We start from the raw sequence: 27,456 nt of genomic DNA on the forward strand, positions 1-27,456 counted from the left end.
ATGCCATGTCCCTTTATGACATCACAAGGACCCCTTCCTATATGATTCCTTTTTTTATTTCTCCATTAGGGTTTGCAGCCCCTTGTGATGTCATAAGGGGAACCTAATATCATAAGACGCCATGTGTTTTGGGATAATTGGCTATCACTGTCTTTGAGAAGGTGGGTGTAAAGCTAATATCCTGTAAAAAGAGAGGCTAACAGACTAGATTTGCAGCCCCTTGTGATGTCATAATTAATTAATTATGCATATTACTTTTAACATAGGCCCAAACGCAGCTCATTTTAGGGGTTATTTGTGAGCCTGCATCTACAGCATGTTGGCAGAGACAATACAAAGACAGAGTGATGGCCGAACATGGTCCCTCCATCCCAAACATGTGTCGAGTAGCGTTCATTAGTCCCACCGTCCAGAGAGGTTCATAAATCACAGCCATCTGGAAGGCTCTCAGAGCTGCGTGCTCCCCTCCACCATCCACCCTCATCCTGCGCTGCTGGCAAGCAGCCAATCAGATAGCAGGTCCCACAGTGACATGTCATGGAGAGTGGAGGCTGCAGGGAGCAGCACAACAGACAACCTGTATTAAAACTTTACTCTGGTAAAAATGGACATCATCTCTCTGCTTCTGATGCTTTATTACAAAAGCTAAACCTTAATTGTGCTAATAAGGGATCACATTTTAGTGAACACATGTAAAGTTAAAATATCATACCTAATATCCCTAACTGGAGATGATTAATCTTAAGAGACAGGAAGTCTCAACATGTTTGTGTTTGCTATCAGTGCTACTAGAGTTTACACTTTATGACATCACAAGGGGCTGCAAACCTGAATTGAGAGACAGGACTTTTCTTCTAGGTTTCCTGTTTCATTCACCTCTCCATCTCTACCCACCCCCACCCTCCCATGATGTCACAAGGGGATAATCCCTGCCCCCAGCAGGTTTAAACATGTACACCAAATCTCTGCTGTAAATTTAGTCCACTGTGTCCTGCTTTAGGCAGCTAATAGGAGACTCGCTCATTTTTTAAAGCTTCCCCTCAGGGTTAGCACATCAGCTGGTAAAGCACAACAACATCTCAACATGTTTTCCAGAGAGAGCAGGAATCTGCTTAGTGCTAAGGTTCTTAATACCTTTGCATGAATTTACAGGACATGGAGGCTACACTGTGATTCATTAATTGTATTAAATTTGCTGTAATAATTAGCTGCCCACCGACGTCACTTTAATGTTGGAATGTTGCATTTATAGGTGCTCATTAATGCACAGATGTGTGCATATTCAGCTCAACACCTGTAGCTTATGCTCCAGTTGCTGCTTATTATTATGTGTTTCACATGTTCAGGTCGCCATGGTTAGCCTCTGCATGTACACGGCTCTGTATCCTCGGTACATCTTTAGTTTGCTCTGGCATTATGTGCTGATCCACAAACAAATCCAATAGAAGATTTTTTAAGTGCAGTTCAGGCATGTTGGATCTGTTTAACTTCTAAAGGAGGAAAGATGCAGCAGCTGCTGCAGCCAGACAGAAAGAGACATCTTCAGCCACGAGCAAATTCTCCTCCTGCCACCGCTCCCCTCTCCTCCTCTCAGGGGAAATCAGCAGCAGGGGAGAGAGGAAAGATGTTGTTTTCTTTTGTGCTGTGTTACCCCTGCTTTCTGTCCACCTGTGCCCTCCTTCAGCTCACAACAATAATCTGCCCATCTGCTGTAATCAAACTTTTCCCTCTCTTCATCAGACTCACACAGCACCCTCCTCCATCCTTTTGTCTGAGCTTGCATCCTTTCCTCTCTCCACCCTCGGCGAACCTCCAACAGGCCGTTATCGATCAGCCTAATCGGAGGCGTTAGAATGCAATTCCACCTGTCTTCTCCGCTTCATAGCTCCGCGAGGCCATTCGATAACGTTTAGATGCTCGGATGCAGATGTGGTGGTCGATGACAAAGGAGGAGGTGGAGGAAGGGAGGGACGACGCAAATGATGAGCTCAAAACCGAGTCTCTCTTTTAATTCTTTTCCTCCGCCTTCATCTTATTTACATCTGTATCCATGTATCCATCCCTGATCCCCTTTCTTTCCTTTTATCTCCGCTTCCTTTTTTCTTACCTCTGAAAACATTCCACGTGTCATTGTGGGGATATTTCAAACAGACGGTATTGATATTCAAATAATTCTCCTCGGGGAGAAAAGAAGGGGAGAGCATTGTCTCTCATCCTTGATGTGTAAACTTTAATTCTTCACATTTTGCATGCATGAAATAAATCCCAGACTAGCTGTAGGGGGAAAAATGACTTTTCTTCTCCATCAGCAAGTTCTGTGCACAAACCCTTCAGCAAGATGTCTAATCCGCAGATTTAATCCCTCGTTTTGCAGTGCGGGATTAGCAGTGAATCTGTATTAGATACACCTGTTATGCGTGTTTAAAGCAAAACATAATCGGCCAATCACACGGCAGCAGCTCAATGTACTTAGAGGCGGCTTAGGAGTAAAGACACACACTTGTGCTCATTTGACACACAATTATATGTGAAAGCACTGAATTGCATTGTGTATTTGGACTGTCAGGCTGTCAGTAGCTGCAGTCTCCACCACGGCCTTCAGGGGCTGGCTCCAAAAGTGAGTCTATCCCCTCGACTGCCATGTTAAAATGTCCAACTCCACAGCAGGAATAAACACATTTACAGCCTGTTAACAATTGTACAGTGGTTGGATTTTTTTTTTTTTTTAGAAAACTCACCTATTTTAATCATCTTCCATGGTTGTATACACACGCAAGGCTGCAGCTTTAGCTTCAAGTTTGTGTATTCCAAGACAGCGCTGTAAACTCTGATGAATAATGAACACGTTTGCCTGTGAGGGGTTACTGTAGTCGGCTCGGCAGGAGGTCATCACGGCGCTTCAGAAACAGGTGTGTCAGCTCGCACTGAGCCTCACTTTGAGCCTAATTCACGAGAATGCCTCGGTGAAAGGACCTGTCTGCTCGCATCAGAGCGCACACGGACTCTTGTTGTCTAACTGCCTCCGGTGATTAGTCTGGCTTGCTCAATTTCACCAAGGTGGAGCCTTGATCTTGGTACAGTAGGGTTGAGGAGTCTGTGCAGAGGAGAGGTGAGGTTCCAGGATTCGCTTCAGCATCCAGCTCTTTGTATTCAAAGTATTCCCTGTCAGTTATTTTAACTTCTTTCTCCAGTCTGCTCAGACTCCTCAGTTCTCTTCTTCCTGGCAGGCAGCTGTGGTGCAACGGATTGTTCTTGAACCCACCGCTCCCTTGAAATTATTTGAACTCATGAGTTCCAAAGAAATTCACTCTCTAGTTCTCATCTCAGTGACTTAAGGGAAAAAATGAAACCCTGCCCACACTCTCAACCCCCCCCCCCCCAACAACAGCAGTATTGCTTTACACGTATGCTGTAACACATAGTGACACTGTTGCTGCTCTCTATAACCGCCTTTTACTACTGTCGGCCGTTTGGCTATTCCCCTGGAGCAAAGGGGGCTTTGGTATCGTGCTCAAGGGCACCTCTACGGAAGATGTTAAGGGAGCGGAAAGACTTTCTCACTCAATTTCCACACATAGATTTTTCCCAGCTGGTCTGGGACTGAAAAAGGCGACCTTGGCGTAACAAGCTCACCACTGAACCTCCAGGCCACTGTCCCACTGTACCATCGTCCCTCGACTGCGACTGCAGGGTTCACAGGAAGGACACTCGGTGTGTGTGTGTGTGTGTAGAAGAATGTGTGTGTGAACTTTCTTCTGAGTGAGATACTGGCTAACCTTGCTCAGTGGTTCGTAGTGACAGTAATGTATATCCGCATGTGTGGGTGCTAATACTGACCTTGGAGTGAATAAATGTTTGTTTGACACTGGATGGAGGGAGGAATGTTTGTTGAGTAACAGCTGATGGCAATAAAAATCAGTTTGAAGAACTCCTGCTGATGGTATTGTAACCTTTACCTTTACCTTTAATCTTGTTTTATTTTTTGAGGATCATTTCACTGTGTCTTATCGTAAAAGATATGCAGCATTTATTTTAGAAAGCACGGCCCACCCCCCCGCCTGCCGGCGTTGATGAACCAAGAAGACGGTTGTAAAAGTTGGAACAAAAAGAGTGTCAGAGGCCTGTTTTTGTTGATGCCAAAAAAAGGGACGGTGTATCAGATGATGATTGTTTTACCAACAGAATGTGAAGACATCATGTCTCTGTATCATTTTGCAGGTGTCAGCTAAAGTTAGCACATTGTATCTTGCAATGGAGAGTCTGGCTAGCATTTAGCAAATTTGGAGGACTCCACAATTTCCGCAGAATTCTGTAACATCGTTTCTGTTTCCGGCTTCTTTTAAGCTAGCCTCCATCATGCACTATGAGTAAATGTTGAGGCTACACTACATGAAGCACATATGGTTGCTAACAGAATTCATGTTAGTAAAGGAGGCTATCTATGATTTATGGTGTAACATCTTGTCAGACTTCATGCTTGTGTGAACTTATCTGACTTTGGACAAGTTACTGAGGCTAAACAGCTACATTTAAGTGAAAAGCAGAAGGTCTTACCTGAGTTTGCATCAGCATGGTCGAAACTAGGAACTCTCTAACTCTGAATAACAACTTTTTTGTGCCAGATACAATGAGACAGGAAGTGGGAAGGCTTCCTTTTCTTTCTTCTTCTCGCCTTCTTTTCCACACATCAGCTGTTTGTTTTGTCTTCAACTCTGATCCTGTCGTTTCATCCCCCCGACTCCCACCGGGGCACCCGGCAGGTTGAGACTTACACATCTTGAGCCCAGCTGGCCTCTTCTCCGCCCTGAGCTGGCCAGGAGGCAGGCTGGAGGTAGGTGGGTGGGGGTGGGGGAGCTGTCCAGCTGCCAGTGCTGAAACACCCCCTGCACCCTGCACAGAGCATGCAGAGCTGTCCGTGGTGCTGAAACCTTTTTTAGTGCTTCCCCCTCTGCCTGTCCCTGTCAGTAATGACGGCAGATATGGGTGGATGTTCTGTGATGCTATTTTCATGTAACCGTGTGCATGACATGAGCAACACAGGCTGAATCTCTTTATTTTTTTTGGCACGTCGGTCTCAATTGAACAAGAGGCATGCAGAAAAAAAAAAGGCTTAAAGATGTGACAGCAGAGTGTGACTCTGACAGGAATACAGCTTTTCAAGGCAGGCAGGTGAAACGAAAATGTTTCCTGCCTGCTGAGACTCAGGACTCAGCAGCAGAACACCTCTCTCACAGGAAGAGCACTCCCACTTGTGTCCAGTGTTGCTTGTGTGTGTGCGTGTGTTTATTTGGAGTATATGAAGCAGCCTTTGCATGTAATTTCTGGAATGAGTGAGGAAGCAGGAAGTGAGTTTGCATCATATATGGGAACATAATTAGCGCTTATTTGGGTTGCTCTGCTTTTTCTTCATTGCAAAACAAAGCAAAACATGCAATCCAAGGGGAAAAGGGAGCCATGACAGATCAGCCCCCTGCTGCTAATCAAAAACCCCTTCTAACACACAGGATGCCATTAACTTTGATTTACTTTGAACTGCAGTCAGCTCTTACCCGCTATTTTTATCCATTTAGATGTGTACAAAGCAGAGCCCGTGTTGTGTCATCATGTTGCCACGGCGTCAGCGAAAACATCACTTTGGGATGAAGTTTTCAAGGAAATCGCTGTGTAATCGGCTCAGGCGCGTTTGATTTCCCTCCTCCCTTTGCCGAAATCAAAAAGTGGCTGGCGTGATTAGCATAATCGCACAAATCTGACAAGATGTTTAATCAAGATCAAACGGAGAAGAGATTAGTGTTTTCATTCAGATGGTAGCTCTTCATGTAGAGGTAATCCACGGAAAATAGCTGTTTGCCAGCTCACACGTGTGAGAGAAGAAGAGCTGACTCCATTTATATTAAAGCCCTTGTTTGAATGTTTAATTAGAAGACTCAGTGTTTGAGCTCATAACTTCCGAATGGACTCTGGCAGTCCAGCAGGGCTCACACTTTATGTTGTTCTATAAATGTCAGCGACAAGCGCGTCTCTCACTTTAGCAATGAAACGCAACCCTTTAATCTTGTTTTATTTTACGAGGATTATTTCACTGCGTCTTATCGTAAAAGATATGCAGCATTTATTTTAGAAAGCATGGCCCACCCCCCCGCCCGCCGGCGTTGATAAACCAAGAAGACGGTTGTAAAAGTTGGAACAAAAAGAGTGTCAGAGGCCTGTTTTTGTTGATGCCAAAAAAAATCCCTGGCAGATATTAAACCATTCAGCCATGCATTCCTCTCTTTATCTCAATATTCTCAGTTTTATTGCAGCAAATAACTGAATCAACAGCCATCCGCAGAGGAAGAGGAAACAATAAAGCACTAATAAAGAGAGGCTGCACAATTGTTTTCTGCAGAAATCAGTTCATGAAGGTGTTTGTTTCTGTGCCGGCTTGACCTCCATCCTTTTCCTTCTCCTCCCCTCCGCCTCCTCTCCTGCTTGCTGCAGAGCTGCAACAGGAAGGTGAGGTGTCGGAGTCAAACACAGCGCTCACCTTGGCCCGCTCAAGGGGAAGCCGAGCTTAAACACTAGCACGCCATCGCTGGGAATAACTGCACACACACGGCGTCCCTCCTGTCTCCATTTTTTCCCCCAGCATTAGCATATACGAAGACAGGATGCAAATGAAGCTGAGTGCAGGCATGCATATTTATCCATGCGATGGTAGAGATGGAGAGGTGGGGTCTGACCTGGGAGTTGTGTTCAATTTTTACGTTAGCCCAAAGACACTCACACGCAAACATGGCGTTGCGGAGACGAGCGGTTCAGCCGCATGTTTTGTGACCCCAATTACCCATTCACGCCCGTGCTCTGGTTGTTGCCTTGTGAGAGGTTACTCGTGTTTTGTTTGTTCGCCGTCAGCGTGCGCTGATGTTTTGGGTGAAATTGCTTGACACCACTTCCCGTGAACAGAGGCTGTTTATGTGCAATCCACAAAACAGGTTGAAATTAATTATTGAAGAGATTTTTTAAGAGTATGTCATCATTTTTCAAACAACAACCTGCATGCATACAGAGGGTTTGTGTTCTTGTTAGCTTAGAATTAGCCCTGCCATGATTACATTACATTAAAGCAGCTCCGCCTATGGTGGTTTGTGTCTGCAGCCTCACTCCTACAAAGTGGTCCTTTAACTCAACCGTTAGCACGTTTGATGTTCAAGAAGCGAGAACTATTGGAGCTTCGTAGCCACCATAGTCTTCATCCATATTTGAATCTCGGGTTACCGAGGACAGTCTGCATGCTGTGTGTGGTTTTTAGGTGTTAGAAAATGGAGGCAGGGCAGGAAAAATAACAGCACACCATTGCTCCACTCCTGCATGTACTGTTTCATTCAGCTGCTGTCAAACCAGTGAGCTACTCGTGCTTTCCTCAAGTGAAATTTTCGACGGCCAGCCATTGTCTGCCGCTAACCCTGGGTGACAAAACACAAGAGAGACACCCGCCATGTCAGCATGATTTAGAGCGGTAAGAATAGGCGGAATTACTTGAAAGGTTTTTGGGGCAGACAAAAGCAAAATGAAAAAAGGTCAGATTTATATGGAAGAAGCAGCGTCATGCTGTTTCTTTTTGTTTAACGAGCTCTCATTAGGAGCACCTTTACATCAGTGCAGGATAATGGCGTGCAGCGTCCCCTTCAGGAGCTGGATAAAAGCAAGAATATTCAAATGTTTTACAGCATCAGTCACCTTTTCCTTCCAATACTTCCCCATCTGGAACGTTGTTATTGTTTCTCATCATAAAAGGAACCTGTGAACATATTGAAGTACCTCATACTGATTTAATACACAAGAAGATGCTAACAACACGAAGAGAGCACTCCTCCTCGCCAGCAAAGAGCATCTGCCGACCAGGGATCAGATAAACGTTGCAGCTCGGTGCCTTAAAGCTGCTTCATATTCAAACAAAGAATTTCAGCTGCTGTTATTATGGTAAGCCGCTTACATACTGCAGGTAGTTACACATTCAAGATTATGAATGTGTTCTAAAAAAGAAAGACGACACCTTCTAGAATGCATCTCTTTCTGATATCAGATCACACAGGGCTGTGGCAGACGTACACTCTTTGTTGTTTCACACAAGCTTTTGTGCATGTTTTACCACCATAGCTGTCAAGTGTCTCATGCCTTTTCCTGCGCCCACATTTTTTTAATGCACACTATGCAACTGTATGGGTGTATTGGGTGCATTGTGTTCAACCAGGATGTTATAATGGTAGAGGTTTTGGCTGATGTTTGAATCTTAAGCTAGTGTTGTGTTGTGTTGTGTTGTGTTGTGCCACCATTGTAGGCTGGATGACTGGATAAAGGTTTGCAAATTCTTTAGAACCATGTCAGCTGATTTTTTTGTTTTAGTTGACTTTTTAGGAATATTGTGTCAGCACTGTTCACTAGTTGCACCAAATTAGGTCACCATTGGGTTATTCATGTTGTGTCCACCATGGTAGACCAGACTTTTTACTTGTGTTTTACCACCAATGTTGGCTTGATTTGGGGAATTTTCATGTGTTGTGTACTGCCATGGCAACCAGGGTTTGATGACTTTTGTGCATGATTAAAGTTTCAGCTTGTACTATGTGAGCTGCAGGTGTCTGCTCCACTGCTTCTGTGTTATGCTTTTGCTGCATGCCAGCTGTTTCGACCACTTGATTGAAGGCTCAGTGGGGAGGGTGGAGTTTGTTGAGAGGACAGATACATCACTGCCTCGGTGGAGCTCTGACAGGCTTGCTATAAACGTACAGGGAGAAAATTCCTGTTAGTCATGCAATGCACACGAGGCGGTAAACAGTCGGAATCATCAAAGGGTGAAGGGTGCATGCTCGCTGTACAGTAGTGGCGGGGTGACACGCCCAAATGCAGATGCACGCACCTTTAGAGGCATGTATAGAGAATTCCCATCCCTGCTCAGCAGCCTCCATTAGCCATCCATCAGAGAGGAATCAGTGGCACACCATAAATCAGGCCAACAAGGTTCTCATGGCCATATGGCCCCGGTGCCCTCATGATATGATGTGTAGGATATTATTACCCCCTAAGCCCTAGCGTTTGTCTGTAAGGCCCCATGACTGGGAAGGAGGTGAAGTGTGCATGCTCCGAGGCCAAGGTGACACCATGGAGGAGCCGGGGCCCCACACGTCTGCACGGCCAAGGTGACTTTAATACCACACAGGCAGAGAGCAAAGAGCTGATTTTCTACTCCACCGATGACCCAGCAGTTATACCCTCCTGCTCATTAAGCTTCGTTAGAGTGGACTGCCTGGGGCGAGAGAGGGAGAGGGAGCATGTGAAGTGGGAAAAAGTGTTTGTGTGAAAGAGAGTGGATGTTAAAGTGCACAGATTAAGGTTTTTGTGGTGTCTTTATGAGTTTAAAATTTTGACCTTACTACTAATACTATTGGAAATACCGTATTTATAATAAAAAAATAGATGAAATTATGAACTATGAAACAGCCTGAGGGAGGTTGGATAAACATTATATTAACACAGCCAGCATTACAATGCTAATTAGCATCATGCTTCATGATTCATTCCCATTCATACAACCCATCATTCTGGGTTATGTGTCTTTGTTTTGGTTTATCTACATAATGCTTATATATATATATATATATATATATATATATATATAAATATATATATATATATATAAATATATATATAATATATATATATATATAAATATATATATATAAATATATATATATATATATATATATATATATATATATATATATATATATATATATATATATATATACATACATATATATATATATATATATATATGTATATATATATATATACATACATATATATATATATATATATGTATATATATATATATATATGTGGAGGCTGGAATTTCCTCTTGTTATTGCAATCAGTGTATTTTTAGGTGATTTTGATTTAGAGATTATGACTCGTGATGCATTCAGGGACCTTTGTTTCCACCTCAGCTTGAACTTACTGTTGTCCTTGGCAATAGCAGCTTACACTTTAACCTTAATTTTTTTAAATTGTGCTTGAGCGCCGATGAATGTGTATTCCTGATAAAATATAACTTAAACCTGATCTTGAATTGGACTGGATTTTCCCCCAGAGCTAAGCATCAAGCAGTGGCTCATTTAGGGCCACAGTTGGCTGCTGACAGCTCCACTGATCTGAAGCTTTATAACAAGTTCTGTTCTACACATGTACTGATAAATGATTTACAGTGTAGACTTTGTGAGCACAATTTAGACTTCATGACTAATTTAAGAAGCATTTAAGCATTACTGCTTAATGTTGAATAAATAATTTAGAAATCATGGTGAAAAAGAGAGCTTCTTCGAAGGTCTTGCTGTTATCAGAGGTGCATCACAAGCAGTGTAATCACATGAAAGGCTTTAGGCCTCCTGAATCCTTCTCACTGTTTTTCACGGCTGTGGGCTCATTGTTCACTGCAGGATCTGTGATAGCAGCACAGTCACGGCTGCAGGATTACAAAGCTATAGCTCATAAAAAAATCTGTCTTTTATTTAAAAAAGGGACAAAACAGAATCAGTAGGTTTTTGCAACTGCAATGAATGATACCTGTGGGCAACATGTATTTGTTAAGACCCAACAAACAAACAAAAGCTCAATATTACATAAATATTTAATCATTTGCTCCCTCGACTAAACAGTTTTTCTCTCTACCTCTGCTGCTAATTGCACCTACACACATCAGTAAGGGTTTGCTCGATGTGTAGGGGTGCAGAATATTGAGTTTTTTACAGAATGTAGTTACAGTTCACAGTTAATTTGGTGAATACTATGATTTTAGGCGTAGATTTTTTGCAATGTGCTGCATTCAAAGACTATAGTAAAACTTTTTTTGGTGTCTTTATTGCTTCTGGGTGTAGTTTTGGCATTTCAAACCAGTGTACTAGGATTTAAAAAATTAAAAACTCATGATTACCCTAACCTTTTTTTGTTTGATTATTTAGAACTGCTCTAAGAATGATTTGTTTACAGACTCCCAGATGGAGTTCATGGTCATACAGAATAGAAACAAAATATAAAACTGACAGCTGGTAGATAAACTTGACAACAGGCCAAATAAAAAAACAAACCAGCTGTGTCTTTACACCGCTGTTTCACTGCGTCTTCTTGCTTCACTGGACGTGACAGGACGAGCATGACTGATTTAGATACATGAAGTGGAGCAGGTGGAGTTTCGGGGGAGGGGGGGCCTCACAACCAGGTCCAACCTGCTGTCAGGTGTGTGCAGGATGGATAGGACGGAGAGAGAGAAAGACATTTGCCCTGAACTCCCAGTGAACCCTGCTCTCCCCTGCTGACATTTTACACACATTTTACACTGCTCTGAGTCAATCACATCATCACACACACACACACACATTTTGGAGAGCTGTAAGGTCGCTAATAGATTCTGATGCTTGACTGCGCCGCATTTGACCGTCAGTTAGCTCGATCAGCAGTGACAGCCTGCCCTACACTGGTCAGTACAGGAGGGAAATGTGATGATGTCACATAAGTGCGGGAAACCTGTCTGCAGTGTTTAGAAGCTGGAGGGTGATGGAGGCAGAGGCTTGTTGTCAAACCATAGACCAATCAGCAAGTAATGATAGATACACACCATGGACTAAAGGATGATGACCCCCAGCCACCATATGTTTGCAGATACAAAAAAAACAAAACCTGTTTGACGAAGAAGGTATTAATCAAATACATTCCATAAACAAGCACAGACATGGCCGCCTCTAAAGTCAGTGTGCCAGCATATGGCGCGACGGGCCGCGTTCTGACCCCTCTTTGCATTCCAGATGAATCAGCACATTTGGCGGCGTGCAGCGCAGCGTGTCCCAGAGTCCCTGCGGTCGCTCTTTTCAGCAGCGCATCCACGGGGATCGCTTTAATACAGCTCAGCGTTAATGAAGACGAATCATCGGGCGAAATCGATCGATGATGGAGTCACTGTACTCCCAAGTTCCACCCTGTGAAAAGACACAACTGAAGACGCACAGGCAGCACAGCTGGAGGTCCCACACACACACACACACAAAGGAACTTCTCATTAAATGTAGTGGCACATCAGCTCAGAATAAGGCGTCAATGTCAGATCAAAGTGAGCGATGAGGAGAAGAAACCTGAGCTTTATCTCACTTCCTCTGTTCTGTTTTAGATTTCTGCAGCGCTGTCACACGTCAACACATTTTTATCGAAAACATACACATACCATCCTCTCAATCATCTGCTTATATACAACATGTGATAGAAACAAGCTGTCAGCACTACAATAGCACAGAGGGCTGATGTTTTCCTGTTTAAAACATCATTTTTTGTCAAAATCCAATTCCACCCTGCAAAGGGAGGTAAAAGATTGATTCCTTTCTTCGGCTTTTCTTTGTCATTTCCTGTCTTTTCAAGTGGAGACAGAGGACGTGTTTGCTCCTGCACACTGACTGAATCAGATATTTTGTAATATTTGTTTTGAAATGACATATTCTCCAGCAAACATACAGGCAATCAAAGGCTGCAGGACTCGGTGCCTGGTCCCCGTCCCACCTCAGACAGCTGGGGGACACTTTCAGAGGCCATTGTGGACGTAATGTTTGCTCTGTGTCCCCGGAGAGATGTTGTCGGTTTGTCTTAAAGTTAAAGGCTGTGATGCTGTGATAAAAGCTGGGTGTCGATGAGATTGACTCACTGTTGGAGCCATTTGAGGAACTGCAGCTTTTCCACCTTGTTTTCACCTTTAAAAGGTTTTCGGGCTTTTATTTTAACAGGTGACTTTGTAGATATGACAGGAAACATTTGTTTTTGTCTTGTCCTGAGCTCACAGACAGATGTCTGAAGTGTCCTTGTCGAATTTGCTGGTATCATTTAGAATTCATTGTTCCATCAATGCTGGCAAGTCATCCTGAATCAGATGAAGCAAAACAGACCCAAATGATGATACCACCACCACCATGCTGCTTCACCTTCTGTGGAAAAAAAAAGCTTAATTTTCTTCCCACAGCACCAGACTCTGTCCCATGCCAGGGAGCAGTCCTTGAAGTCTCAATTTTCAACCTTTGTTTTGTTAATTACTGGATGATTCTGCATTTAAACACTGATTCATACCATAGAAAGACTTTTTCTGGCTGCAATATATTTCTCATTTTGTATTCATTGCATTCATGGGTTTGGATAGGAAGAGCTTTCTGTATCAGGCAACACGCTTTAAGCCACAAAAAGTCCAATTTAAATATTATATAACAAGAGCCGGCCTGTAGCGATCGTGGCGTTATTTTGATCTGATGTTTATTTATCGACTGAGACAAATGTTCGGGGCCTTTGGAGCCTGACAGCTGTTTCATTCCCAACAAATGAGATTAAATTAGGCGCTAATGGTTCCCATGGGGGGAATGGTTAAAGTTTTTGCCTGTGCGTCATCGACCTCTGGGTGAGGAGCATGTTTCCACTCTACCTTATTGTTATCTTTCAACGCACACAAACGTAGCCCAGGTTAGCAAAGCTGTGACAGCTGATTAGTAAAAGGTGCTGTTAAATCATTTAGTCATTAAAGATGTGCGACAGAGTGGCGTTATATCTCATTTGCCCCTCATTGTGAGGGAATCAAGTCGTTGAAGCAATTAGTTAGACCTGGAATTGTGCTTTTTAGGATAATTTGGACACATTTTTTTGTTAAAACACAATTGAATGAAGATAATAAGATGAACAAAAAATGCATGCCAGCCTTTATTTTCTCCCCTCTAGACACTCAATCCTAAAGATCATTCTGAGTTGTGAACAAAGAAGCCATGACAATGTGGCAGAAAAACTTTCAAATGCATCCAGAAGTATGTCTTTCGCTTAAGCTTCTTCTCACTGCTGCCTTCAAGTGCTACATTTTTCCTCCAAGACAAAGAGCCCCGCAGCAGCCTGTGGATAAAAAGAGAAAACCTCCAGGGAAACAGAAACTTTCAGTTAAGTGATATTGTAGGTTAATCCATCTGGCTCCTGTGTGTAATCCCTCTCAGTGGTATATAGTTCACTGTTAAGGTGCAGCTTTCCAGGGGAAGTAGTAAGGATATTTATGGCACAATTAAGGCTTGCTTTTTGGTGCTGAGGCTTCCAGGAGTTGAGGAAAACATGACATGTTATCGAAGTGCTGTTTCTGAGGCGTTGAATTTATCATGTGTACTTTCTGTGGGGTTGGAGGCAGGAGTTGTCACTATGGTAGTTGTTATTAGCTTAGCATTGACCTGTAGCTCCTTGCTGTTCTTTAGCATGTGATCATACATGTGGAGTCATGTGCATTGGTGGCTAAATGTGCACTAGAGTTAGCACTACTTCCTCTTCTCCAGATTTTTTTTTTAGTAAGGCTAGCTGCTAACAAGACATTAGCTTAGTGTGATGTAAAAGTCCCAGTCTAAAAATATGGTCTAAAGATTAGATCTGTGCATTTGAGAGAGCTTCTAGAAGTGCTAAGCCTGAGCTGAGACCTAATAAATGGGGACACCGGGTGCAGATCTTACGTCTGGATACGAAAAGTCACTGTACAGGGCCAAAAAATCTCCAAATCTTACCTTTTAATCATACACCCACAGGTGGAAGCTGCCTGATTCCAACATCAAACAGTGTCACAGTGGGGGAAAAACAAATCCTCGTCATAGCAGTGAGGGATTTTTTTCTACCAGAAACAACACCCTGTTAGCCTAACGTGTTTTTGGAAGCAGAGCCTCATCGTGAGCATCCTGCTGAATAAAGTGAAAAGAGCAAGGACAGGCAGACTTCAGGTTCTGCCAATATGGAGGACGTACTGGCGTCCATAGCAGAGAGACCTTGGTGATCATCCACAGACCTGCCATGAGCTTTTGGGAGAATCCAAGTCATCCCTCCACCCACAGCACAGTTTAGTGACATCTGAAAAACACCACACCTCGCTGATTATTTGCATTTGAATGACACTTGATGAGTGGCAAACATGAGTGTGTTTTTGTGTGGGAGCAATGGGGACGCTGTGTCACATTGAGCTGAGTGCACCGCATGCTGCTTTACGCTGACCTTTACATTGTGTCACTGAAGTGGATAAGCCATGCTGCATACACCATGGGTGCATGAAATCCATTCTCTATTCAATGCCATGTTGCCATTTAATTTATACATAAATCATAAACTGCAAGCTACCTTGTCCAGCAGGTCGGCAATCATGCTACAGGAATGTGAGAGAAGTGCTCCCCTTATGATGTCACAAAGGGATAAACCTTTTTTTTTGGCATAAATGTGTAAGCTTGAACTCCCTGAGTTCCTGTGACGTATTAAAGGGGTGTTGCCTGCAGCCGTTCATTTGCATTTAAAGCTACAGACACTAGAGTGTAAGAGACTAAAGGCTGTTCCATACTCCGCGAGACAAAGAGCGGAGAACGCGCTCCACGGGTGGTAAGAGATACAAAAAAAAGGTCTTTTCCACACTGTGGTACCATACTCCGCGAGACGCGTGTGTGCACAACTCCTCATACGGCCCGCCCACTACACTATAAGGAAAGACTTTACTGAGTTTTTTAACACACCACAAGGACGTGTGCCATGGCAAGAGGGCATTATACAGAGAGGGTGCCTGCAACAGCGTCAGATGTCCGGCGTTCAGTTGTGAAAATGCAACATTAAAAGTAACAACAGCAAAGATATACAGACATTGTTATTGAGCCTGTTATGCCCGGGTATGTAGGAGTATATAGAATGGTAATAACAGTCACCATCTGGTATGTGTGAATGGCTGTCTGGAGTTATTGGTGACAAATCACCCTGACTTGCCTTTCTTTCTTTTATTGCTCATCATGCAAAACCAGTATCTGTTGAATCAGTGCTGTTTATACACCTACCTATATACCTGGAGAGGCTCTTGCGCTTCTCCACTTTCATCACGCCCACAATAAATTCCGACCAATCACAGCATGGTTGCCGCACAGCCTTGAAAGACAAAGTTCGGCCCGGACCCTGTGCACAAAAGTGCGGATCAGCGGGCGGTCAGAGACAAAAAATGACGTCATTTTGTGGGCGTAACGTCTGCACGGGGGAAAAATGTCTTTGTCTCGCGGAGTATGGATCCAACTTAAGAGTACCTTGTTAAAAATAGGTGCAGTACCTAACGGTCTCTCAGGATTGGTCAGATTGGTGCCCTTCAAAGATTCAAAACTTCCTCTGTTCCTGCCTCAAATAAACTTCAGTCTCAGTGGAATTACAGGGGGAAATAAATAAAATATCCAAAGAGAAACACACTCTTTTAATTAGTTGTCCAACTTTTTCAAAGGTAAGAGAATATATTCATGAAAAACACTGGAAGCATGTCAGCTTCCCTCCTGAGGGATTCTTCTCACAACTTTTAACCAGATTTTTAACTTAGGTGACTTCTTAACATTTTTTTTTGTCAGCAGAAGAGCAGATTTAGTTCATATATCATATATATATAACATTTATAATGAAAATCTGCCCCTTTAAATGGCAAACTGTCCTCACAGAAAGCTCCACAACCAGAGCGCTTCATTCTGTGAAACCCTGAACAATCCTGCACTCTTTCATTGCAGGATTCAACTCAAACGGCTTTACACATTTGGATGAGTGTTACAGCGCAAACACCCCAGATCCATAATCACACACTTGGCAGGCACGGGCTGTAATTTACTTATACTGAGCTCCCTCATTTACATACAAAGATGTCTCTCTTGCATAGCCGCTATAATGAAATTAGCATGTAGCGTAGCGCCCCTTAGAGAGGTCTTATTGCACCGCAGCAACATGTTAATACTTAATGCATTCTGTCAAGCAGCTCCTTGATGGGTGTCTGTGGGCATGCCACTGCGAGCGTGGAAGGACTGAGTAATCACCTCAGCCTCTGCAAACACTCTGTCATTTTCCAATTGGAGCACAGATCCTTCTTTACCCCCCCCCCCAAAAAAAAAATATTTGCCTTCTCAGATTTTCTCATTCAGCACCACACCTCCATCTGTCTCTGTTAAATCATATTTCTCTCACTCTGAGCTTTCTTCTTCCTCCTCCTCTGTTTCTCCCTGTGTCATTCTCTGTATCAGCTCCTACTCTGCCCTCAGGGAAACTGAGTCACACTTAGCTGAGTCCTTACTGTAGTTATCAAGGACACACAGCCCCCCATTTTAAAAAGAGCTGAATTGCTTCTCTGTAAAACACACATTTGGCTCTCAAAGGCCACGGCTCGCCCTTGGCTGATGTTAACATTAACCTGAAATGTAAACCTGGTCTCCTCTAATGTCAAGAGAGTCTTAATAGGTGACAGCAGTGTGTTAACCCTTTGTGGCTGCATTGGATTTCTAATGTATCACAGATAGCATGTAGTGTCACTGTATGTTTCCCCCCAGTAACAGTGCCTCATTTTCACATAGCTATTGTGTTTGGAAACCCTCAAGAACTCCTAACTTGACTGCACTCTGAGCCTGTGGGTGTGCTTCTTCAGGTTTAGAGATGATAAAATAAAATCCTCAAGTGCCGGCTTAACTAATAGATCCAGGAGTTTTAAGTGGTATCAGACAGGATTTCACAGTTTCTCCGCTATTTGTAGAGGAGAATGTTCTGGGCTGCGTTTTATTGCGATGTAATGCTAAGTTTTGAGAGGCATTAATACATAGGAGCACAGTCACAATGCATCTTGCAGTCAGATCCGAGCTTATACTGAAATAATGAAATAATTCTGTTCTTGAAATGAAGATAAATGGCTGTGATTAGGTGGAAATGTAATCAAGAAGAGTATTTGTGACATAATCATGCAGCCCTATATCCATTGTGTGTCTGACTGGTTATCTGATTGTGCTTCTTGTTCTTTATTTGGATAATATTGTGGTAATGATAAGTGGATTTTGACATAATGAGTTGTCGTGTGCTGATAGCTGCACGAGGAAGGACGGGTGACGGCAGAGGAGAAAATGCGAAATGACACATTGACAGCTTCTGAAATCAGCGCTGCACTTCATCAAAATTTAAATCCACGCTCTGTGGAGCTTCACCTGCAGTATTGTTTCCATTAAAGACCCAATTATCCGCCCAGATCAATAGCAGCTCGCAGCACCAAAATACTACGATTGCTGGGATGAGCTGTTGTCTCAAGTTGCCTTTATTACCCCCCAGAGGACACCGTGGTGTCCTCAAAAGTTTGCTCTCTCTTAATATCCCCTCAATGCGCAGGGGGGGGGGAGGTAAGCAAATACGCCAGATGGGTGGAGGATAATGTGTTCTGCGGCCCATTAGTGGAGGAAAGAGGTCTGAATAGCAGAACCTCTTCTGAATATTGCTCTTCATCTGACCTCCACATTCACTGCTCAAATGAATGGAGATACCCCCGTGGTGTTTCTAAAGTGATTAGTGATGGCTGGCACCCTGTAATCTGCACTTATCTCAGGGCCGCAGCTTCACACACAGGCGGCAGGCGCAAAACCGAAACCTTTTTATTTTTAGCTCAATGATAGAGTTAACTGTTCCTTTCAAATGTGTTATATTTCACAATAAAAGCCCTGTATAAGAAACATATACAATAAAAATAAAAGTCTAAGCACCCTTTAAAATAAAAGACCCTCTGCAGAAATAAACATTTTTTGAGGAAAAATTGGATTTATTAGCAGTGATATATGCATGTTCCAATATTAGAGTCATTGTGGTGCATTTTCCTCCTATGTGTACACAGCAGACTCAGATCCACTGTTCTATGGCTGCAGACACCTGTTAATAATAGAGTTAATTAGTCCTAGAAACGTGTTTGTGCTGCAGGGCTTTTAATTTGAAATCCAAACAGGAAGTGAGAAGTTTTTTGATTATGCATAATATAAACATAAGGAAATAAAACTAGTCTTAGCCTCCTTCAAAATAAAATAACTTTTGCAGTTCAAATACAAGCATATTTGATAGGATGTGTGAATTATTAGCAGTGACATGCATGCTTGTTTTATTCTCATTTGTAATCTGTGCATAAGTGACCATTTTAGAGTCATTGTTGTTTCATTTCCCGCCTATGTGTCAACTGCGCACCAAGTGGGATGTGAGGTTGATGTGTGAACACTTCACTGTGGGTGCCCATGCCCTGATGGGTGCAGTTGTGTTTTGTGACTTCTTTTGAGTGTGAGTTTTGCTTTCCTGAATGGTATTTGAGCACGGCGAGCATGCACAGTAAATTGCTGTAGTGAACCCACCGACAGCACACTGGTCAGAAATGATTGCCATGATGGAAAACAAATGGGAAAATCACACCCAAGGGCAAACTGGTCAGGGTAGTGTTGTAAAAAAAAAGCAACTCTTTAACAGGGTTTTAGCAGCACGGTGCGGCTCAGCGGGAACATTTCAGCCGCAGCCCTGCCACTTTGCTCATTTCCCAGCATTACCTCAGGCCCAGGGCCATCAAATCACCAAACATGACTGACAGGTGGAAGACGAATGACAGCCATCATAGAGGAAATAGCAGGAATGATTGGGAGAGGCCTGTAGCTGTGTCACGGCCGAGAAAAAAGACACACGGACAGTGTAGGTGTCAGCTTTGATCCATTGGAAGCTGTTGGAGAACCCTTGACCTGATGACTCACGATTATATGCTTATCATTTTAGCTTTTTGACAGACACATGTTCTGTCAAAAGGCGTCCATCTTTGTCTTTATTTTTGCTGTAAAGGGGACTTAAGATGAACTGCCATGTTTCATGTTCTGGGTTGGCAACCCAGACTGGACAAACCCAGACCTTTTACATTTTCACGTTGAAGTGGCTGCCATTTTTGCTTCTTCTTAAATCCAACAGTATGAGGGCTGACAGAGGTTGTAATATGGAGTCTCACCACTAGGTGACATGGGTCCTTTAAACTTAAAGGGTCCTTTAAACTTAAAGGACCCATGTGTATGGATGGTCTCTGTTGTTTTATAGATTGTATTTTGAAACATTCTTCTCTATCTGGTAGTATTTGGGGCATCAAAGACAAAAAACAAAATAATTGCTTAATGACTCATCCTGCACTTGGGTGTATCCTGATTTTTTTTTTTAACTTGAATATATATGGCCTCACTTTTGCAGTTAGTAGCTAGTTGCTAGCTTCTGGCAGAGCTGATGCATAGGGGTGGGCGCAGTCTGCTCTGGCTAGGTTTTCCTCCGTTAATGGTCACCTCTTATTTTGAAAATATTATAATAACAAAAAATAACAGGTTTTTAATATTTAATATTTTCACACTTGATTTACGCCTACAGTTTGTCCCACTTAGAATTTCCCATCCTTGTCTTAGCTCCTCCTGCCTTCTCTGTACATATCTTCCCTCTCCCTCTGGATCTGCCAAACAACACAAGGACATCAGCTGTATATCGACATTATCCCGCCTGCCTCGCTTTATTTTACAAGTTTGCTAATTACCACTTGTGCCATAGACCCATTTCCCCCTGGAGCCCTCACTCTCTGCTCTCCTCCTCCATTGATCACAACTCGGGAAAAGTAAACTTTCCAAGTGCTTCATAGTCCTCCCTCTCTCTCTCTCGCTCTCTCCCTCTCCACCCTGAATGATTCCCAGTTGAGCGACCTGATTGTAGGAGCGCTAGCAAAGATGCTAATTTGTTCTTGACTAGTGGAGTAAAAATCATTAAGGAGTACCTCAACACCCAGGAGAGGGAGGAGAGGATAGGTATGGGAGGGGGGTACATGTACACAAAGCTGGTTCTGCTGAACCTGTGGGACTTCCAACAACAGTTTTAGATCAAACATGAGCTAATATTTGCAAAGTGCATCACACAGTGTTCTTGTTGGAGGTATTGATAATGTGATGAAAGATTTTATCACTAAACTAATAATTGCTTTTCTGTTTCTCTTTCATGCCTCCTTCCCTGTGTGGATTATCAACAAAGGTAAGTCAGCCATTATTTTTCTGTGTTTTGACCAATCAAATGCCACCATCACTACAGTCTGTACACTAATTCACACCTGCTGCATATAGCCACCACTGTAAAAAAGCTCTTGTTGTTCACATTGAAGTGTGTGACAGATAGGCGTGTCCCGTGGCAGGGACATTACTGATGCATGCAGAAGGCAATTCATCACTGACAGCGGCGGTGCTTCAGTGGCTGAGTGGGAGGGCCGTTTGATTGAGGCTCATGACATTTCCGGTGCACGCGTTGTGTTGTCTTCTCACATGTAATGAATTTTTATCACCTCCTGAAAAAAAGAGGAGATCAACAGGTGAAGCTTGAACATGTTTTCGGTGGATGGAATTATATTTTGGAGGTTTTGTGGCAGAAATAAGCTCATGCATTTTATATCAAGGAGCTGTTGCAAATAAGGCAGCGTGCTTTTTATTCATACTTTTGCTTCTGCTCTGGTTTGGAGCACATTACATAGTGGTTTGGAGGGCACACTGTTTACAGTTGTTTCACTACGCAACACGTAACAAACTGCTGGATTTTGGCTAAGATGATCACATGTTGTTGCTATGATTGCTTATAGGTTCATGCATTTTGCCACCTTCATCCAAAATGTGCATGGATTTATTGAGCTGCTGGTGCGACAACAACAAACTCCCCATGTGGTGAGGAGTGAGTGAGTGGGTTCAGACGTTTTATTTTTGCATTTGTCCAGCACTGCCAAGCTAGTCAATACTACATTTAGAGGTGTAGCTTGGAAAGAGGCTGTGAAAGACAGGCTTTTGTGTCTTTATACCGCTTGTTGCGCCTCCACCACTACATGTCACTCACTCTGGACACCGGTCCTTGAAAGCCGTATTAGAACAGCCCCTAAAGTGCCAATTTAAGAGATAAACAGAGAATCTCAAAGCTAATGTTTCTCTTTTTTATTTCATGGTGTATCGTGCACATTTTTGTCCAATAATATAATCAGTAACTTCTCCTGAGCTGAGCCAAAAGAGTGATCAGATCCTTTTTTGGTGCTTTACTTTAGCAACAGTAATTTAGCCGCCACTAGCGCTCATTTGGCAGCATGGTTGGATGGGCTGCAAGCTGTTCTGGAGACATTTGTTAGGCTTCTGACATCAGTGCTTTGAGGGACACACACAAGGAGACGCCAGGAGAAGCTGTTGATGATGGACTAATAGCCGCATCGCTTCCATTGAGGATAAAACTCGTTCAGCCCACACTCTCACCTCCATTCCTCCCTTGCCATATCTCACTCAAACACCAGCCAGTGTAATAGTGAATCCTACCAGAACAGAATTTATTGTCTGCCCTGTAATTTCCTTCCCCAGGAGTTAGAGAGGTTACCTTTTATCCTCAAAGATCGCACATTACTTCGCTAAGTGCTCTTTTTACTGCCACAAGCTATCATCCAAGCTTAAACTGGCTGCAGATATATTAAGTATGGGGGGGGGGTCATTTCAGCAAAGCGCTGTAACTACGGCAATCTCTTCCTCCCATCACTTCTGTCTGCGATTTTTCTTACCCTTATTTTCTTTAGAGAACATCTCATGTCGATAAGGATTTTTGTCTTTATCGTGTGTTGGCAGATGCATAAAACCCAAGTGTTCAACCATTAATGGCTGATTGTGATGTAAAAACCAGACAGTCTGACTCTACTGCAGGTTAGGTTAGTGATCAGAGCATCATTTTCAAATCATGTGGAGCCATGATAGCTCGGAGGGTTAAGATCCCAGACCTGAAATAGACATTATGACATCAGCAAGCCATGTGTGAGTTGTTATGAACAAGGCGACTATTATAAGTCAGCTGGTGTTCTCAGCTAAGAGAGCAAAGGTCCTCTAATGGTAAATAAGTGGCATATTGTCTAGTACCAGGTCTAGTCCCCTTTTGATTTAGCTCTGGTGTAGCTTCTGGCATAGATTTAACAAGGTAAACCCTCAGAAATGTTTTGCTGCAACCTTAATGTGACTCTTCCAATCCACTGCATGCTGAAGGACTGAAATCTGCTGTCTGTAGAGGCCATTTGAACACTCTTTATGTTCGGCAGGAGCTCCATGCTGCCCAATTCTGACCAGAAATGTAGACTACTCACACCAGTATTTAGGTTTTGTCCGATGTTGGTGAGCCTGTGCTACCCTCCGTTTGTTGTTGTTAGCTTTGGGCCTGGTGTGCTCATGTGCTGCATCCATCACCCATAGGTTACTGAGTCATTTTGAGTAGGAGGCTCATTTTGCCGCTATGTTGGCAGCATCACAGTCGGCCTAAGTTCCAGATACAGGCTTTAACTCTCAGCCCTGGAGATTGCTGCTTGGTTGTCACAGTTCTTATTCTGACCAGTCTGGCAATTCTCTTCTGGCCTTTGGCATCAACAAGTGACTTGGCTCAGGTAACTGCCAGTTGGGAGAGCGTTGTGCGTCACAGTCCCAAGAAATCTGTACCATCAAAGTCACTTCTGATGCTCACTTTGAATTTCAGCAAGCCTTGATGCCTAAATGCAGCACTGTTATGTGATTGGCTGATTACTACAGCAGCCACTGGGGTGTCTAAGTTTCCTCCAGGTTGGCAGTAAACGGCAAATTTGATATATATGAAACATGAACTGGCTTGCTGCTGTCATCTCCCTGATGTACCTGTGGCAGCCTCATTAACCACAAACAAGCAGTGATTCATAATTTATAGTAACTAGTTTCTTCAAAGCTTCTGTGACCCCCTCTTTGTAAAATAAATGCACCTGATCAGAGCTAGTCAAGGTTTCAAGATCACCTCTGCCACCGAGCGAGGAAACCACTCACCATTTTCTGATCCCCAGGTATTGTATTGATTGAGCCCTCAGCTGGAGTGTCGTCTTGTCGTGGAGCTTTCTGCTTTTCTCTTCCCTGAGACGTGGAAGGTCAATTGCGAAGGGGCCTGACTTTCTAAGTCTGACACATTTAAAGGGAGCATGATTTGAGGAATGTTTCTGCGGCAGGCGAAGGGAAACGGATCGAAGGGAGCAATTTTCTGACAGCTCCTCTCCCGAAATGTTAAAAGAAAGAAAATCAAGCCATGAAATAGACAGGGGTAAAGACAGGCAGGATGTGTGAGGGTAGAGAGGATATAATGAAGGGCACATTTCACCGGAGAGGTTTCTGGAAATTGGCCGGCCCTTTGGGGTCGGTGACATTTCTTTCAAAGTGCTTTGGGCAGCAAATTCAAGCTCACGTCGTTGGCATGGCGATAAAGTAGAAGAATCTGACTTAATTATACTTTGCCACGATCAGTAGGTTTCAAATGAATGAATCATCTGGAATAATTGAAGGAATAAATTGAGTAAATTAAGCAGAGTTTATTTCCAGCTGAGATTTAGGTAGATGCAGAAATAAATATGAAGGAATTAACTTGACAAGCAGATGGAAAAAAATGTGTCTTTGAGCAACCAATGAACATCAAGGCCCTTTAACCACTCTTCAGGTGGAGAGACCATGCCTTACCTTACCCTTGACGATTCATCTTGTGAACCTGCTTGGTCCTGTCCAAGGTCAGGGCACTATGCCAGCTGTCAATGGGCACGATGTAGGGCCATGTCCCCAGTCTGTTGCAGGGGTAGCATAGAGACACAAACGACCACTCTCATTCACACCTATGCCCTAAAGAGTCAGGGGAGGTCACTGTGCTCAAACTTCAACTGGTGTGTGGCTTGGGTTTAGTCTTAGTATCCATGTAAACAGAGCTAACCTGAGCGGTGCTCAAAAATACACACAGCAAGATCGTAGGGTAAGAAATACTCAACACAGCCTTGTGCCCCAGCCCTTAGGCTGTCTGAAGGGTTGTCTCCACCCATCTAAATATATCATGCCCTGCAGCATTTCCCACATTATCACATGGGACGCACTGTCTAGCCTGCATGTGCATGCACTCCTGGACCCTGTTTGTCACCAATAAGCATCAAGGCCCATAGCAATGAGTGACGCTTTCCCTTCAGGAGTGCTGTAAGTGCTAGTTTGAATTGGTCATTTGTTACATTGACTGCGCAGTGAAGGCTTCCCATTGATTTCCCATCGACGTGTAGGTGAGCAGTAGATAAGCCAGCAGACGGGAGGAGATAAGCGCCTGTCGCTTCCCCCCCCGACAGCTGCGGATGCCGCAGAGGACGGCGCAAAGTCAGACGTCTCACAAAGTCACCCGCCCACACACACACACATGCTCTCATACCAAAACAGCCACCAACCTCTTGCCATCGAGCACCGCAAGGCTGCTGTATTGAATTAGCCATCGTCTCTGTCACATTAGAAGTCCCCTTCCTGACAGGACCGTATCAATCAACTGATTCATTCTTATTAGATTAAACTATGGGGGTGTCACATCGTTAATGTGAAAAATGGGACACTGGAGCGAGGGGATGGAAAATCTATTTGAACGAAGGGCCAAGAGTCAGAAGAAGAACGTCAAACATTACTAATGGTAATGTTTGGAGTTTGAACTGGAGACATTAATATTGATTGAAAGACACCATAATCTGTCTTCATGCATGGGAATTTGGGCGATTTTTGAATAACGTTATGTATCATTTAAAGATGACCTACTCTTGTGAGCAAATGGTGGTTTATAGTTGGACAGACAGCACAGATTCTGAGTCAGCCAGCTGAAGATGAAGACGTTCTCACAAATTTAACACAATTGCCTTTGAAAACAATGAGGGAAAAAAAAAGTCTGAAGTGGCTTTTTGGCAGCGTGTGTGATAGCTGAAATATGGCCACAGGCTGTTGGAACGAAGACAGCGTTCTTACTCTGCTTTTGTGCCAAATTTCACAACCCTGTAAATGACCATTAAAAAGGCTTGTGAATAATGCATACAGATGCTAGCCAGTTTCTTCTGTTTCTGCCTTCTCCAGATTCATACGCTTTGTCTCTGTCTGCCAGCAGAAAAGATCCACAGAAATCACTTCCTCTGTGACAGTGATTAGATCCTCTTCTTTGCTTGACTGTTAGTCGATAAGGCGTCTTCTGAAGCCACACACTCCTGTGGCTTTAGCACCACAGTGGGTGTCCGTGTGTCTTATCCCCCCTTCCCTGCGGGAGAAGTGAGCAGCATTTGCCCACCTGGGCCTGCATGAGAGCGGAGGAAGTGAGTCAGAGGGTGGTGATGAAAGGGATGGCAGGACAGGGTAGAGAAATGGGGTGAAAAGAGAAAAAGAATGAGGTGACGGGCGGGAGCTGCGGCGGGAAGTGTGTTGTGGCAGCAAAGAAGCTTTGGTACCTCCTCAGTGGCCTCTTTTTTTCTCTTACTGTATCATCCCAGGCAGCAGTCCCTGAGGGCGACTTTGAAAGAAGTGATTTGCCTCTTTTTCACGGCTTTGTTCCAGCCGCACACGCCACTGCTGCCTGGATCCTCAGGGGAACTGAACAAGTCGCCATGTTCTTTTCTGGAACATGCGTGTACATCTCTGCATATCATCAGGTCTGTTCAAGATGGATTAAAAATCTATTGTGGAAGTCGGCCTGTTTTCCCTTTTGAATATTAACTGGGCACGCTAATTAAAACTTTTGTGAGCAGGGAGTAGTTAGCAAATTATTTCTGGAATCCGCTGACTGCCAAGAAGCTGATCTTGGTGTTACAAATAGCTGTTTGAAGAATTTGCACCCTGTCGACACATTCACAGAAAAAAACAAGGTTTAACATGTGCAAGTGCACTCACAGAAAAACTGCAGCCACAAACGAACTCTGGCGTTACCATCACCACCATAGATATATGTATATGTGTATGTTCATATATGTAGATATATGAAGAGTAGGTGCCTCTTATGTTAGTTATGCCCAGCATTTTGTATTTCATGTAGTTAATGGTTAGCACTACTATGGTAACCAGTGTGTAGCTTGGTTAAATGACTTCCTGTACCATTCTGTTGCCTAGCAACCTGCATATGATGCAAACACTTTACTTTTTTGCACTTAGAATTTCAAGTGTATTCAATTTTGAAGAGACTGCAATGAATCTTGGGATATGTTGCGTCAAGATCCACCGTTTTTGCTTCCCTTGAATACCCATGTGGTACCACATGCTAACCATAACCATTTCTCTGTCATCATGTTGTACATCTTCAAGGCACTGAGGCAGAAACAGGTTTCAGTACAACCTGCCAGCATGCAAAGTTTCCTGGCGCTGCTTTGAAAACCTGCTTTGATAGATAATAATTACAGACCTGTTCCAGCGTATCACACAGCACAGCAGTTCTTCAGCGTCGCTCGCAGCAAAATCAAAGTCTCCTAGAGAGGCGACAAATGCACAAGTCGTGCACCTGAATATGCCTCCACCAGCTCTTCCTGTTGCGGGTTGCTAGGGAATGAAGGGCAGCTGTCCATGTGGTGGGAACACAGGCGCACTCCTGGCAGCCTGAGGCACGGTTATTGATGACTCTTGGTGGCAGTAGTGATGGGAACGGCTGGTGCTTCATTGCAGAACAGGAGGGATCTGCTGCTACTGCAAGGCCTGAATCCCCTTATTGCACACACAGATACGAATAATTATCTGCTCTGCTCTCCTTGTGTGCACACTCCTCACATCACCT

At 43.5% G+C, this 27,456-nt stretch overlaps 1 protein-coding gene across 1 annotated transcript in view; it reads left to right on the top strand.

Moving 5' to 3' along the window:
• Window positions 1–27,456, top strand: part of LOC114432328 (neural cell adhesion molecule 2-like) — a 182,688-nt gene that overhangs the window by 23,079 nt on the left and 132,153 nt on the right. The window lies entirely within an intron of this gene.

Source organism: Parambassis ranga, chromosome 2 (assembly GCF_900634625.1).
Source record: "Parambassis ranga chromosome 2, fParRan2.1, whole genome shotgun sequence".
Taxonomy (NCBI): domain Eukaryota; kingdom Metazoa; phylum Chordata; class Actinopteri; family Ambassidae; genus Parambassis; species Parambassis ranga.